Source organism: Macrobrachium rosenbergii, chromosome 40, assembly GCF_040412425.1.
Source record: "Macrobrachium rosenbergii isolate ZJJX-2024 chromosome 40, ASM4041242v1, whole genome shotgun sequence".
Classification (NCBI taxonomy): Eukaryota; Metazoa; Arthropoda; class Malacostraca; order Decapoda; family Palaemonidae; genus Macrobrachium; species Macrobrachium rosenbergii.
Window position 1 is genome coordinate 15,138,881 of NC_089780.1, and position 11,717 is coordinate 15,150,597.

At 33.9% G+C, this 11,717-nt stretch overlaps 1 protein-coding gene across 2 annotated transcripts in view; it reads right to left on the minus strand.

Annotated features, from left to right (window-relative positions):
- The window catches only part of Tk (Tachykinin), a 369,960-nt gene extending 364,558 nt beyond the window's left edge, over positions 1–5,402 (minus strand). The window contains exon 1 of one of the 2 annotated variants that reach the window (XM_067083166.1): positions 4,975–5,402. The gene's annotated coding sequence lies outside the window, so the exon portion shown is untranslated. The remainder of the gene's footprint in view (positions 1–4,974) is intronic. The other variant, XM_067083167.1, reaches the window with a different exon arrangement.
- Between the last annotated feature and the right edge of the window lie 6,315 nt (positions 5,403–11,717).

An 11,717-nucleotide genomic window follows, 5' to 3' on the forward strand; every position in this document is an offset into this window, starting at 1 on the left:
TATGTTTGGTCTGGTAACCAGGGCACTAGTTTTCTTCACATACATATACATATATATATATATATATATATATATATATATATATATATATATATATATATATATATATATATATATATATATATATATATTCAAATATATATATATATTCAAATATATATATATATATATATATATATATATATATATATATATATATATATATATATATATATTATATATAATTCCATCACTCCTTCCGCATGAAGCACTTCCAACGAAGCACTGCACCTTGTTTTGTTTTAGCAGCAAAGCCATTTACCTTCCGAAACACGGCGGGGTAATTCCTCTGCCAGATTAATTCTTAATCTGATGCCTTTTAACGAAAGGGCTTAATGAACTTATAATGCCCGGGTGCGTCTCTCTTTACAAAGCAAAAACGGAACGTGTAATGTTTGATTAACGTTTCAACACAGAAGAGGGAAAGAGTTTCACTTGTAAACCGAATGTCTTGAAAGGAAAATTCTGAATGTCTTGAAAATAAAATTCTGAATGTCTCGAAAGTAAAATTTTGAAGCTTACAATGAAATTACAAACAACTAATGTTAAGCAGTACGGAAGAATTGTATGACTACTAAAAATGGTATCCTAAGAGAAATATTTTACGTATAAACAGTATCCTAAGAGAGAAATATTTCACGTATAAATAGTATCCTAAAAGAGAAATATTTCACGTATAAATAGTATCCTGAGAGAGAAATATTTCACGCATAAACAGTATCCTAAGAGAGAAATATTTCACGTATAAATAGTATCCTAAGTGAGAAATATTTCACGTATAAATAGTATCCTAAGAGAGAAATATTCCACGTATAAATAGTATCCTAAGAGAGAAATATTTCACCCATAAATAGTATCCTAAGAGAGAAATATTTCACGTATAAATAGTATCCCAAGAGAGAAATATTTTGCGTATAAATAGTATCCCAAGAGAGAAATATTTTGCGTATAAATTAAACGTCTTGAAAGTAAAATTTTGAAACTTGCAACGAAATTACAAACAACTAATGGAAATCAGTACGGAAGAATTATAGGACTACAAAATAAAAGTATCCTAAAATTTAATGTACAGGAACCTGAATGTCTTGCAAGTAAAATGATTTGAAACTTGCAATGAGATTCCAAAAGAAAGTTTTGCAAAGCAGTGCACAACATGCATACGAGTTCTTAAAACAAAATGTTTTCTAAGACTTAATGTACAGGAATAAGCAAAATGTTAAGACAAAAGGATAATAATTAATTTTTAAAAAATGCAAAATGTAAATGAATGTTTAAAAAAAAGAGAGTATTCAAAGACTAAATGAAGAGGAATAAGAAAAATACTGAGATAAAAGGATGACAATTCATTCAAAAAAGAACAAATTTTTGAAAATGGCGAAAAAATGAGAGAATAATTCACCGAGGCTTAAAAAGGAAAGTAAAAATTGAACATACATAAATTAACTAGAAAACTCTTCTGCAATCAACAGACAAATAAACTGACTTATTCCGAGCAAAGCAGTAAAAAAAAAAATTACAAGAGCAGTGAATAGACCGTTAAATTAGCACATGAGGAAACAAAATGAGAAAGAATAAAACAGCAGAAAATATTACGAAAACAATATAGAAAATATACACAGAATTTAAATAACACTTGTAACACTCGTCAAAAAAATAATTAAGAGGTGCATTTTTCAGACCGCTGAAACAAAGCTAGTAAAATGAAGTATTAAAAAAAAAAAGAGAGAATTCCATTAAAACACAATTTTAAATGTAATTTTCGCTAAATAAAGCAACTGTTTTAGGATATTGGCCTTAATAGTGTAGACGTTGATTCAGCTTATATACAGTATATATATATATATATATATATATATATATATATATATATATATATATATATATATATATATATATATATATATATATATATATATATATATATTAGATATATGTGTGTGTATGTATAACTGAATTATTGTATGAAAATATGGGTAAAACACTTGATATAAATATATATATATATATATATATATATATATATATAAATACAGTTACTGAGACTTTTTCATCACGTATACCCAAAATATCACTTGAAAATGAAAAGAAATAGTATAAGGAATAACAAATAACTATTATCACGAAAAGCACACAAAGTGAGAGACGTGAATATAAATGAAAGAAGAAGCAAAAAGTGACATAGGGGAGCAATAGTAAAAAACAATGAAAAGTGTAAGTACTAATAATATGTGATAAGGAGAAAAGGGCGAAACGGCAATAAAATTGGAAATACAGGTTTAAAAGGAGAAAGACAGTAACAAAAAAATAAAAAGAATTATTAAGAGTACCAACACAATGCTAATAATACGAGATAGTAAAGATGAATATAAAATATATAATAAGTTAACAACACAATGTTAATAAGAGATGGCAAAGATGAATACAAAACATAATATATAAAAAATAGTAGCGAAGCGATCAAACAAAAACAGACATTAATATAACACAGTTGCTAGTCAACTTATCCTTAATGGAGGCGTGCCCCACCAACCACCCCTCTCCCTAATTGGTGGGCCATCGACCGAAAAACAGATACACGGTTTTTTTTTTTTTACTTCGGTGGAGTAGAGGCACGAAATGATTCACGACAAGTTACTTACGGGTTCTCTCTCTCTCTCTCTCTCTCTCTCTCTCTCTCTCTCTCTCTCTCTCTCTCTCTCTCTCTCTCCTTCACAGTAGTATAACATATTAACATTCACAAAATCTCTCTCTCTCTCTCTCTCTTCACATTAGTATAACATATTAACAACATTCATATAATCTCTCTCTCTCTCACAACAGTATGACATGTTATCATCCATAAACTCTCTCTCTCTCTCTCTCTCTCTCTCTCTCTCTCTCTCTCTCTCTCTCTCTCTCTCTCTCTCTCTCTCTCTCTCACACTTCACAGTAGCATGACATATTAACAACATTCATAAAATCTCTCTCCCTCTCTCATTGCCACCAAATCCTATACTCTTTAAAGTCAAGGGAACCAGACAGCCTCTGCATAATTAATCACTTAATAATGATCACTCAAAAGATGAACGCCGACTATTCCATCATTTTAGTCGGTCAATTAAAGGACACGACCAAATGACAACAGAATATTCTTCATGTTCCTCTGCACAGAGACACGTCGCTAATTAAGTACTAAATCATGTAGCGAGTGGTTTGAGGTGTCTCTCGATGACCAATGAACTGTAGGCTATATACTGTACATATATATATATATATATATATATATATATATATATATATATATATATATATATATATATATATATATATATATATATAATATATAGATTTATATATTTGTATATATACATACACACAAATTTATAATATATATATAATATTAATGTATGAGAGAGAGAGAGAGAGAGAGAGAGAGAGAGAGAGAGAGAGAGAGAGAGAGAGAGAGAGAGAGAGAGAATTTAAAACCTCATAATAATAAGTTAGAGAGAGACGCAAGACAAAAGTAATTACATTTTTGCATAAAAAATAAGTGAGAATTTAGAGAGCAGAATATGTGACAAAGACAAAATGTAATTACACTTTTGTATAATTTAAGATATTGACGTGAAAATGTGAATGCATGCAAGAGAGAGAGAGAGAGAGAGAGAGAGAGAGAGAGAGAGAGAGAGAGAGAGAGAGAACTTACTCTATACGTATAGAAGTATGTGCGTGAACATTTAATCAGGATGACTGGAAATAACACCGACTCTCTCACATATAGCAAATGTTACCAAAAGCATTCAGTAATAAAAAAACACACACACAATTCCTTAAACAGCATTTACGCTTCTTATCGCCTTAATTACAATCACTCACCTCTTTAATCTTTCCAAGGAATTACAAGAAAACTTCCAAAGAAATGTCTGTTTTAAAAGACGCAATGCTGGAAAAAGTTGAGTGTACATAAAGCAGTTGTCAAAGACCTCTGGTTAGAAACCTTTTGATCCTAGCAGTTTGAGATTTGTGCAAACACGGCACAAAAGTCACGGCTCTTAAAATATTACTTGTTTGAGAGAGAGAGAGAGAGAGAGAGAGAGAGAGAGAGAGAGAGAGAGAGAGAGAATGCCAATTACGAAAAGTGACACTGATGTAATATAGAGAAAATGTAAGTAAACATAAACTCTTCGAATGGAAGAGAGAGAGAGAGAGAGAGAGAGAGAGAGAGAGAGAGAGAGAGAGAGAGAGAGAATGCCTATTACGAAAAGTGACACTGATGTAATACAGAGAAAATGTAAGTAAACATAAACTCTTCGAATGGAAACGAGAGAGAGAGAGAGAGAGAGAGAGAGAGAGAGAGAGAGAGAGAGAGATGAGATTACGAAAAGTGACATGATACTGAAAAGTGACACTGATGTAATAGACAAAAGAGAGAAGAGAGTAAACATGAACTCTGCGAATGAAACTGATGTAGCAAAGAAAACGCAGAGATATAAAAGAGAGAGAGAGAGAGAGAGAGAGAGAGAGAGAGAGAGAGAGAGAGAGAGAGATATTCTTATGTAATATTTGTAACAACATAAAAAGAATTAGGTAAAATGGTAAAAGTCTTGGCTTCACAAGAAATTATAATTGACCCTAAGTATATCTTAGTTTAATTGACCCTAAAAATACCCAACAATCATTTCCTGTTAAATAACAAAAGTTAAGCAACGCACGGGAGGTTCATTCAAATCACCAATGAATGAAAGTGAGATCAACTCCTTTCCAAAATACAAAATACGAAAAAAAATACAGCACGCACACTTTCACAGAACTTCAAAACATTGACGAAAATTCCACCGACGACAGAAAAAGTTACAGCACGTCTAAATAGGTATTAAAACCATCCAACAAAAGCAATAATAATACGACATAAAAAAAAAGAATATACATATAAAAGTTAAAAAGAAATGCCTTTACCTGATAATCTGGAGAAGCGTGGAAAAGTTTGGTCACGAAGCGTAAACTTTGCGAGGGAGGAGAGAAAGAGTTAGAGAGAGAGAGAGTGAGTTCGTGACTCCCTCGGCAGCAGCAGCAGGAACAGCAGCAGCAGCAGGTGGTGGTGGCAGTGGAAGGTGTCTGTGTTGGTGACAGGTAGCGAGAGATAGATATATATATATTTAAAAATATATATATAAATATGAGGTAAGAGGGGGTGTGGTGAGTAAGGTGTGACTGAGATGAATCAGGAATATGAGTGTGGTGGTGTGTCTTGCGTGGAAGTCCGCTACTTACTCGAGCACTACCTTCTCCGAGGCCAACCACGACGTGTCTGACGGCCTCTATCTCTCTCTCCCTCTCTCCTCTATCCCCCTGCCCTCCCTCCCCAACGCAGCCACCCTCCCACCCCCTCCCTCCACAACCGTTTGACGTCACACCCCCGCCAATCACCGCGCGGCGGAGAGGTAAAGGGGCAAATATCAGCCAATCGCGTGCGCCCAAAGGAGCTACAATATCCCCAGGCAGCCAATCAGGGACGAGAGGTGATGTTACCGTAGGTGGGTAGCAGCGTGCGAGGGCGGCAGTGGGATCTCCTTGTAAACATTCCCAGTTTTTCCTTTAGAAAAAAAGTAAAAAAAAAAGTTAAAAAAAAAAATAGGATGCCGATAAAAAGGTGTAAGTGATAGCTGAAGGTTCATTGCTGATGGTAACGTTTTCCGAATGTAATGGACACAATAAACCACCAGGCTAAATTTAATGTCGCATGGAAGGAGAATGGTTTGCTTTTTTCTTTTTTCTTTTACAAGTTTCGTTTGTGTGAAGTTCACACGCTGAACAGATTTCTGGGAGGGGAAACATATGTTTGCATCACATGCCGGAATATATATATATATATATATATATATATATATATATATATATATATATATATATATATATATATATATATATATATATATATATATATATATATATATATATATGTATGTTATATATATATATATAATATATTTATATTTATATATATTTATATATTTATTTATATATATATATGTATATGTATTTATATATTTATTTATATATATATATGTATATGTATTTATATATATATATATATATATATATATATATATATATATGTATGTATTTATATATATATATATACATACTGTATATAATATATATAAATATGTATTATAAATTTATCTATATATAATGCTTAGAGAGATGTGGTACATGATTTATTACAAGCATGCATACATAATACAAAGAGAGAGAGAGAGAGAGAGAGAGAGAGAGAGAGAGAGAGAGAGAGAGAGAAGGTTCAACCAATAACGTAAAGCATCCCACAATCAGTATGGGAGAAAAAAAACATTCCCATAAGTATCCAAGGTCGATATTTCTTAAGGTCATATGGAGAAGTCGTAATTGAAAAACCGCAAAATTAAAAATAAAAAAAAAACTTTCCACTACAGTGATTTCCTGCCTGAATTTTCGATATGGTCTAAAGTTTCAATTGTTGGGAGAAATTGGTAGGTACAGAAATCACAGAGATTATGTAATATTTGCACATCAACTTCAAATAATAATAAGATGAAACAATACTGTATTCAAATAATAAAAACCCCCATTTATATATATATATATATATATATATATATATATATATATATACAAGACTTGTTATAATTATATATATATATATATGTATATATATATATATATAAAAGCACATCAACAAGATCTTTACTTCAAACATTATAATTATATAATATATATATATATATATATATATATATATATATATATATATATATATATATATATATATAATTTATGACAAGTACAGATCTTGCCTTTATTTCTTAAACAATATTAGAATTTTATTAATTATCTGAATACAGTATTGGTTTATCTCAGTGGGTTTTACTCTGTTCACATTAATAAATAATTAATAAAACTCTAATATTGTTTAAAAAATAAAGGAAAGATCTTTAAGTATCATAAAAAAAACCAGCAGATGGGTAAAACCTCTTTAACCTCTTATTGTGAATTTCCTACTAACCATCCCAAATTATTTCTGAATCATGGCCCACTTTGGAAATCAGTCATACCTGTACCGGTACGGCTTTGTGGTAGTTATTTCCCGTTACCGCCAAACTCTGGAATTCTTTCCTAGCTTCTGTTTTCCGTGGAGCTTTTTACGTCACTTCTCGTAAAGGGCAAGAGCTTCGTGGCTAAGAGCAAAAAATACCAATTACTTAGTATACCTACACAGAACTATACATCCACTTCACCAACTTTACAACTCTCCTTTCTCCCAACATGAACAGACCATCTTAAAGCATCCCAATTCATCTGCCAGTAAGCTAACCTTTTTGGCCACATTTTCTGACCCCTCTGTATTCCTTACATCCTCAACCATCCTTACTCAACATATCCTAAGCTAAAATTTCATCCCATCATGTGTGTTCTATTATCTATTTCATATTAAACATCTACACTTCCCTTCCATAAACAAGTGAGTGGCTGCAAAATCAAGGCGAATAGAAAAACGTGTATAGTGTTCACTGTGCCCACTTAAGCATTCTGTGTCGGGATATGAAGCAATCAGTGTCCTGGAGGTTTCTGCTGAAGCTCATCCTTGATTCAGAAGTTGTAAGTTACAAGAGGAAATGTAGCAGTGGCTATTATTTTGCGTTTTATCCGGAGCTCCCCAATAAGAGGAAATGTTTACCTGTTGGAAGGTGTACTCAGCCTCTGTCAACAGGGACGTGTATCCATATCAGTCTATCCATGTATGAGGCAGTCTGTGTAACAGTCAGTCTATTTATCAGGCAATCTACATATAAAGTGTAAAGTCAGACGGTTTTTATGGACAGCAGAGAGAGTTTGTATGTTTACGAAGGTGGGAACAGGAATAAAAACAATGCGTGGTGTGAAAAAATAGAATAGAATAGTAGATAGAATTTTGGCCAAAGGCCAAGTATTGGGACCTATGAGGTCACACAGCGCCGAAAGGGAAATTGAAATTAGGTAAGTTTAATTAAAGGTATAACAGGAGGAAATCCTCGCAGTTACACTCTGAAACAATTGTCAGGAGAAGGTGGAAAGTAAGAGGGAAGAAAGAGAATGTGAACGGAGGTACAGTAAAAGGAACGAAAGGGGTTGCAGCAAGGGGCCGAAGGGACGCTGCAAAGAACCTTAAGTAATAATGCCTACATTACACCGCATGAGGTGCACTGACAGCACTACCCCCTACGGGGTGCGTGGTGGGATGAGGAAATAAGAAGCTGAGCAACAGAAAAATGATTGTGAAAGATGGAACTGCAAAACATAAGGGAAGATTGTGTGTGCAGGAATGCAGAAGGACGAATAAGGTGGTAAACATGAGAGATAATAAAGGAATGTAATAAAACAAGGGTGATGAAGGCGACCAACGATTTCAAGGAGAATAAGAAAATCTTCAAAGAGAAAGTAAATGCAGAGATCAAGGTTAATGAGCAAATGGATCTCAGAACAAGAGAGGCAAACATAAGAGTTGCTGTCTGCAAACGAAATCCTAGAGTGCTTGAGGAATGATGGGAGGGCAACGAAGAATCCCAAAATTAGAAGATACCAAGAATTAATGCAGGGGTGACAGTGTGAGTGGCTGTCCAGGATGTGTTAGGTATGTGTGACCACAGATTGGCAGGCTCAAACTGGCTCTAGGACCACACAAAGCGCAGTGTGCATCGGTCCACACTACTGAGAGGTAACACTGGACTTTCTCTCCGCTAGCTGGTGTGTTTGTGTTAGTATTTTCTTGCATATTGTTTGAAATGTACCTTTTGAGGCAGACAAGTTTGGAAAGGGGGGTGGGGTGGGGGGATGGTATTCCGACATATGGTGGAAGGGAGCATGGGCCAAAAAAGGTTGAGAACCACTGTAACCGACTCTAACCTTTTGTGTCATTCCTTGTCTGCATGATGGAATGTTTTCTCACCCTGAATGCGAGAATTGCAATAAACAGCAGCAGTACTATAATTTCATAACCATTTTTTTCTCAACTGGTCATACCTATCAACTACAGAATTCTTTGTAAGGCTCAAATGTAAAACTTCAATCAAAGACTTTTGGTGGAAAAGTTCTTGACATTTACGAATTGAAAATTATTTAGTATCTGCTTTATGGTATCTAACATAAAAAGATCACTAATTCAGTTATAATTAATCAATTAATCTACAAAAATTTGGCTACAGAGCCAAACACTGGGGTACTTTCAGCCATTCAGCCCTTAATCCACTGAAACGAGGGAGTTGGAGTGGCTGGACAGCAAGCTGGAAGAAAGGAAGAGGGAATGGAGGTAAAGTCAAAGGCAATTACACTTTAGTAATGCCTACAGTGCACCACGTGAGGTGCACTGACAGCACTACCCCTGTGAGGATTAATGATTTGTTTCTTATTTGCCTTAACATACATAAACCTCGCAAGGTAATCCAACCACTGTATCAGAATATTCTATGAAGTACAGGGACTGAGAGTACAAGCAATTCTGTATCCCCACTTTACCAACGCCTAACAGAAACAGGAAGGGGAAGAGGAAACAGAGAAAGAGCAGTTCCTAACGAAAGAGAAATGAATAACGGAAGATGACAGGAAACCAGCATAACAGAGTGCATTCCAGAATGCATTCATTTACAGACTTGTATGTCTGTACATTTATAGACTTAAATATCTGTGCATGTATACACTTACAGACTTAAATATCTGTGGATGTATTCACTTACAGACCTTATACATCTATGCATGTATTCATTTACAGACTTGTATGTCTGTGCATGTATACATTTATAGACTTGAATATCTGTGCATGTATTTACTTACAGACCTTGTAAATCTATGCACGTACTCATTTACAGACCTTGTAAATCAATGCATGTATACATTTACAGACATATATCTACGCATGTATGAATTTACAAACTTATACACCTGTTCATGTATTCATTTACAGACCTTGTAAATCAATGCATGTATAATTTACAGACATAGCTATGCATGTATACATTTAAAAACATATCTGTTCAATTTTTCATTTATAGACATATGTATATTTGCATGGATACATTTATAGACTTGTATATCTACGCATGTATAGTTACAGACTTACATATCTATGCATGTATACATTTACAGACATACAGTACAGTATATATATATATATATATATATATATATATATATTTATGTATATATATATATTTATATATATATATATATACATATGCATACATACATTTACAGACTTTTTGTCATAGAAAGATTCCAGAGTTCATGAAAATCAAACGTTCCCTAATAATACCAATAATAATAGCATCTATACATAAGAAGCTATTTGTTATTATTAAATATTGACGAAATAAACACCTTTCTAAGTCCTATTATTATTATTATTATCATTATTATTTGTAGGAGAAGCACAATTATAGGAAACTTTCTAAAGAGAAAGAGCGCAAATTTATCCATTTTCAGCGAGTAAGGTTTTCAATAACACAGTTCCCATTCCAACTCTGCACAAATCGATTCCCAGCCAATATCTGGAATAGCCATCTCAGTGAAACCGGAGGACGAATTAGTTAATTAAGCGGAATTAATTTCTAATTAATAATTAGTTAGGATTTGTTTATATTTATGCGTAATTTGTGATAAACAATTATCCTGTCCGTGTAAGTTCCGAGAAATAACGACACTCCTTGAGAGAGAGAGAGAGAGAGAGAGAGAGAGAGAGAGAGAGAGAGAGAGAGAGAGAGTTTTCAGCTGAAGATTTAAAGAAAGGAAAAACGTGAGAGAGAAAGAGCGAGAGAGAGCGCGGTTTTCAGCTGAAATCTGAGAGAGAGAGAGAGAGAGAGAGAGAGAGAGAGAGAGAGAGAGAGAGAGAGAGAGAGAGAGAGAGAGGTTTTCAGCTGAAGATTTAAAGGAAAAACTGAGAGGAGAAAAAAGGAAAGAGAACGTTTTCAGAGAGAGAAAGAGAGAGAGAGAGAGCGAGGGTTTTTCAGCTGAAATCTGAGAGAGAGAGAGAGAGAGAGAGAGAGAGAGAGAGAGAGAGAGAGAGAGCTGAGAGAGAGAGAGAGAGAGAGAGAGAGAGAGAGAGAGAGAGAGAGAGAGAGAGAGAGGTTTTCAGTTGAAGATTTAAAGAAAGAAAAAACGACAGAAAGAGAGAGAGAGAGCGCGGTTCTCAGCTGAAATTTGAGAGAGAGAGAGAGAGAGAGAGAGAGAGAGAGAGAGAGAGATTTCAGCCTCGATTTCCTTGGCAGCTCGTTGAAGCCCGTTTCAATTTACCGTCAGAAATCCTTTGTTGACAGAAACGTGTTATCAACGTACGTGTGAAGATATCATTACTGAGGACATTTATCACGTGGAGTTATTAACATGTGAAAGTTATTAACGTCCTTTGCTAAATGACGTGTTCATCTTTACTCATCATGACAATTTACATTCGTCCGTCATACCGAGTTATCATCATCCTAATTCATCATGCAAAATTATCATCAACCTAATTCAGCATGCAAAGTTATAATCATCCTAATTCATCTTGCAAAATTATCATCATCCTAATTCATCATGCAGAATTATCATCGTCCTGCTTTAAATAACATTATCATCGATGTCATCAGCGTGAAATTATCATCTCGATTCATCAGATAATTAGTCATCAAGGTCAAGGTCAATCTTATCTTGCA